The sequence below is a fragment of the Maylandia zebra genome, linkage group LG20 (assembly GCF_041146795.1).
Source record: "Maylandia zebra isolate NMK-2024a linkage group LG20, Mzebra_GT3a, whole genome shotgun sequence".
Classification (NCBI taxonomy): Eukaryota; Metazoa; Chordata; class Actinopteri; order Cichliformes; family Cichlidae; genus Maylandia; species Maylandia zebra.
The window spans coordinates 14,548,629-14,554,511 of NC_135186.1; positions in this window are offsets into that span (position 1 = coordinate 14,548,629).

The window sequence follows — 5,883 nt, forward strand, 5'->3', positions numbered from 1 at the left end:
GGGAGCTTTGTAGCTTACTTTATTAAAAAAGCAGAAAAAATTAACTTGGCACAAAAAATTATAACACACACACACACACACACACACACACACACACACACACACACACACACACACACGAACATATACAGTAATTATGGAAGCAACGCTTTATCACCCTAATGTGCAAAATCAATGAAACATTACATATGTGCTTCCTCTCATTTTAAATTCAGCAGTTAGTTACAGTTTCTAATCCCGGTAATGTTCTTTCAATTCCTCAGTTTAGTGGTCAGCATGTCTCAGCCAGATTCACGCTCTTTGGATTCAACAGCCAGACTGTGGGTGTGTTAGGGACAGCCGGGTAGAATGTTTAAAGATGGCTACCCATTCACAAGTGTGAGAGACACACTGCACATTTTAGACTTCCTGTTGGGTTCTTGAACACAAAATGAATCAATGATGTTTTTCTATATAAGACAAATGCTATTTAACAGCATGGACCAAATTTCCATGATAAAGAGCAGTTTTGTAAAGTTTGTGATGTCTAGAGAAATTTATTCAGTTCGGACGACACTTTTTTTTGGTTGCAGTGAATAGAAAGAGTAGCTTTTGAGCCGGGGTTCATCACAAATCGAAGTCTGAAGTGCTTTAAAGCTCAGAGCTGTTCTTTGCTGCTTAAGTTAGACTGATCCAGATGAATTGACTTGCTAGCAGCGGTCAATCAGTTGGAGACAGGATAAGGCAGAAACATGAAGTTTTGGTTCGTTGTGCGTCACATTAGGGAAGAAGTTATGTAGCCACTGAGTAACAATGCGGAACAGCTGCCTTCCAGTCAACAGTATCACCATCACTAGCAGGTCACTGGCTGCCCAAAAAAGCCGAGAATGAGGAAGTGACACTATATCTTCTGGAAGGGAACTGGAAAGCAGTTGTCAATGGGGATTTCTTCCGACCTAGTTTCCATTTGTTCAACAATGAAGTGAGCTATTCTGTTGTAAGGAAGTTGGCATTATTATCATGGTCAGGTGTGATAGAGACACTAATGCTGCAGCTGAATCTGCATGAGAGAGAGAACTGATATGCGCAGGTGTTATGCAACGCCAGGAGGACAGGACGGCTTTTCATTGTTAATTTTATTAATCGCAGCTATTGGGTGCAACCAGAAAGACTGTGGATAAATAATACAAACTTGTCACTGTGAGAACTCCTGTACAGTAACTGTTGTCTAAATATGTGGTAAGGAGAGAACATGCTTTCATGTATGACAATAAAAATGGGTGAGGCCATAAGCTACAAAACAGGCCTCTTAAAATGCACAGCTGTTTTAAAATCAGAAACCTGAAGCACCTGCAGTATGAGAATAGTGTTCTGGGGAAAATGGGACTGAGAGTTATGTTTTTTTGTTGTAAAATTCCTACATCTGTATAGTAAACACGTGTGTAGGAGGCAGACAGACAGACAGAGATATGGAAACAGAAAGCTTGAAAATAGAATATGAGAAATAAAGAAAAGAGAAGTGGATCGCCCTTTTACTCACACAGCTACTGTTTACAGCACTTGATTGTCCACTTAATAAAACTAAGAGGATGTGAGTCACACAGCCACGAACATGAAAACAAAGATGGTTATGCATGCGTGTACACACACATACACACACACACACGCACGCACAATTCTTTCTGTTTATGAGTCACAGTGCAAGTGTGAAAGTAAAGCGCAGGTTAACAACAAGGCAGAGCATCTAACACGTGGTGGAGGCGGCAAAACAAAGGGTCACGTGAACAGATATTTAGCCGGGGTGTGTTTGGTTTCGTGTGTGGCTTGGGTGGGGTGTGAGAAGTGGAGAAATAGGAGCAAAAAGGTGTGGCACTTTCTTTTTTCCAACTTGGATGCAAGTGGATGCTGCTTTTTTTTTCTTCAGGTCAGTGTTGTGTACTCAACATTTAATAATAGTTCACACTCACACATACATTTTATGCTAATGTAACAATAACTCCTGCTTCCCAAACCTCATTCTCAACCTAAATGTTTTTCAGCAACTTCTTTTTTTTACAACAATCATTATGGGGCAGCATGGTGGTCCTGAGTTCAGTTCTACCATCAGACCGGGGTCTTTCTGTGTGGAGTTTGCATGTTTTCCCGTGTTTGTGTGGGTTCTCTCCCAGTACTCCGGTTTCCTCCCACAGTCCAAAGACATACAGTGAGTTGGGTTAGGTTAATTGGTCTCTCTAAATTGCCAATAGGTGTGAATGACTGTCTATGTGTTAACCCTGTGACAGACTGGTGACCTGTCTAGGTTGTACCTTGCCTCTCGCCAAGACAGTTGGGATTGGCTCCAGCCCCCCCGCGACCCTGAAAAAGAATAAGCGGAAAAGAATGGATGGATAATCATTATTTCAAATTTAATGATTTATGTTACGGTGACTTTTTGTTGGCCCCAGATTTAGATCTCGATTTTACAGTCACACAAAAATAAGCATGCTCCTTCATACTTCTTTGTGAAAGCATGGAAAACTAGTAGCAGGATAAATTTCACTTTCATGCGCTCAGATCATCAATCTGTTATGCTATTTTCTTGCACCATAATCTTATTCTTGGACTCTACCAGATTCTACCAAAGACAGATTTGTCCCTAACAACCAAGGGTCCATTGAACACCACTCTGATGTCTGTTGACTAGATATGATAATAATGCCAGTGACCTAATCATAAGAATGATGACTGCCACAAAGCCACAAATTCTTTCTATTACTTTTTGTATTTCTGTTTAAGCCATATGAAAACCCCAAGTACCGAGAAAAGAGGCAATTTTTCTGACCATGCACTGTTAAGTTCCTGCTAGAAGAATGATAATGATAACATTTCAGGAAGTCACTGCACCTGGCTTCCAAATAGTTCAACCCTCATAAGATGCATTCTCTTGCTCCTAAAATAGTTCAATGCAATGCTGGAGGGGCCTCAGTTAACCCTCCTGCCTTCTTGGGACCTTTTTGTGCCACTGCTATGTGTTAAATGGCTGCCATTTCCACTGTGTTCAGTGGAATATAACCAAACTTGCCACAGGATAGTTTTTACCTGTCAATGTTAATATTCCAGTGTGAATTCCTTAAATCAGCCTAAAATGGCTGAGCAGCAGAAATCCCCACACCCATCACCCTGGGGACCATTTTCTGCCCATTGACTTCCATTATAAACGCTATTTTTCAACCCCAAATTATCATCATATGATTTTATTTTTTCTTCTTTTCTTGGATGTCAATGAAGACTCAGGGCCTTGAAGTTTTAATTTTTAAATTGCAAAAAAAATGCAAAAAAAATAATGGCAGGTCAAAATGTATGTTGGTGCCAATCTTTGGTCCATCTAAAGGCCTACTTATAATGACAATCACATATTACTTCAACTGGTTTTTTGTGGAAATATTTAGTTTCGTTTTTTGGTTTTTGGGGCTTATAACACAGGGCGCTCATGTAATAACACTGGGATTTGAAGGGTTAAAACAACGAAAATATAATTAAAACTTTACATGAATATTTCAGGGAGAAGTAGTTTTACAAGGTTGGCTAATTTAAAGTGGAATAAAATATGGATATATGGTCTTTTTATGGCGTGGCTGAGAATGGTCCCTAGGGTGATGGGTGTGAGTTTTTTAAAGGATGGCAGGAGGGTTAAGTAACAAGCCAAAGTATGCTATAGCATCCTCCCCTCAAAAGGCACTCCTGAACTTGTGCAAGAAGACCAAGAAGTCCTTGTACTTGTTGGATGAGCCACATTGGGAGTTGATTTACAACAGTGCTTCCTAAGGTAAACATGCATGCAGCCAAGATAATATAAAAGCTAAATTGTCCAACTCAGATGAGAGATTGCAAAACATTATGTGCTGTTTGCTGTGGCCTAAACCACACCTTTAATGAATTTAGCAAATTTTTCAGAAGTCTTTAAATTAGTTTTCTGCATTTCAATTAGAGTTCCTGGGTTAATTACTGCTAACCTTTTAATAGAAGCCTATTCATATTGTATGCGGCCAATAACCTACACAAAAGGCTGCTTAATAAGCTATCAGTGTAATACCACACCAGTATCTGGCAGCAGCAAGTGTTATGGGTGTGACTCCAGGTACAGAATTGGCAGAACATTGAGTTTTGTCTGTCACACATCTGGCACGCTGACTTTACCACAGGGTACATTTGTTAGATGAGCATACTTTGATGCACCAAGATGTGAGTTATTAGCCCTTTGGGTGCACAAGTAAAATACACATTCATCTGTGCACAAAACTGAAATCTTGAGCTGGAAATAACAGAAGATTAAATACTTTAATATTAAATTAAAACAACACGCACTATTAAAGGTCATTAAAAGACAACGGGTAATTCAAGACATTTATGAAGGGCAATTTATTACATCAATATTAGCAGCTTTATTAATGTCCTTTCAAATTGCTTTTAAATGATAAAATTACAAGTAAAGCCTAATATAAAATAAAAGACTCTATGTTTATTTGTCATCAGCCAGACGGACAAGGCGACACCTGACTGGACTTTTCTAATTTAAGGTATCTTTAGAAGATATTTTTAGAACTTTATAACCTGGGCCATTATTTTATAGTTTGCACCATCTGTTCAGCACATCTGCACTCTTGAACTTGTCATCTTAGCTATATAAGCCACGATAACCACAGTTTGCAAAGCTAAATATGGAGAACAATTCTTTAGCAATGAAAGGCACTTCTCCAGAATGTTTAGAAATAATTTTTGGTGTAGTTGTTGACAGTTTCACAAAAATTCATCAGGTCACATAACCAGTAATCAATGTCGCCCACCTCATCAAATTCTGGGTTGGGATTTCCTACCAGTTTGATGTGCCTGGAAAACTGAAAACAGAAGGTGCTCAGAGGGCATCCAGTGCTCAAAAGCAGCAGCAAATCTATTCTGGTTTCAGGGTATAAAATACCCGAGCACCTGGTGAAGGTCTGGTGAAGGTCTCCCCTGTCTGCTTGATATTTTTTGTTCTTTCTATGCACCCTCCATGCAGATAACTGAAGAGCCACACATTACTGTAACATTGCCATGTTACTAAAAAATGTAATGTGATTACAGTAGTGCGTTACTTTGTAATGCTTTACTACCAAAAATGTCAGTGGGTACCAGTGAATACTTTTTAATACTTCTACCTTTGCATATTTAAAAAGTGTTTGAAGTTCAGCATATAGAGAAACCCAAATGTCTTTTAAATTCTCCAAGTATGGAGAGAAGTTCTTGATGCCTCCTTACTTTAGAGCAAAATGTTCCATCCATTGTTGATTCGTAGTTATATCGGTGGTGACTGTCAGTTAGTGAGAACACACTAGTGTTTGGTATTAACAAATGCAAATCATCTTATTTGGAAATGAGCCTAAATCCATCGTAGGTCTATATTTAGTTGTTAGTTCAGCAGCGTCACTGTAGATATTATGAAGCATCCAAACTCACTATGGGAAATAATGCAGAAAGAGAGGGAGTTAAGCCATAAAACAGCTTCAGTGAGCATGCTGGGAGCTATTTTGGCCTTATCAATGTGACTCATTTTTATTCCCTCAACAAACCGTGTAGAATGTTTCCAGAGAAACAAAGGAGTGCAGCCACTCGTTCGCTACAAGAGGTCCTGGATGGGTTTGCTTTTATTCAACTCCACAACCCCCCCCCCCCCCCCGTGCTACCCCTGTGCTTTCTCACTCTCAACTGTCATGTGGCTGCGTCTTACTTGTTCCGTAGAACTGTTCTTATCTAAACCTCACACTTCCAGAGAATCCGCACCCCTGCCTCATGTTTGTAACATGTGCGTTTGTTCCTCTGCACACAAGTATATTTGTGTGTGTGTGTGTGGCTACACAGGAAAGCAGGCGGGAGGTTTGTGTGATTAAT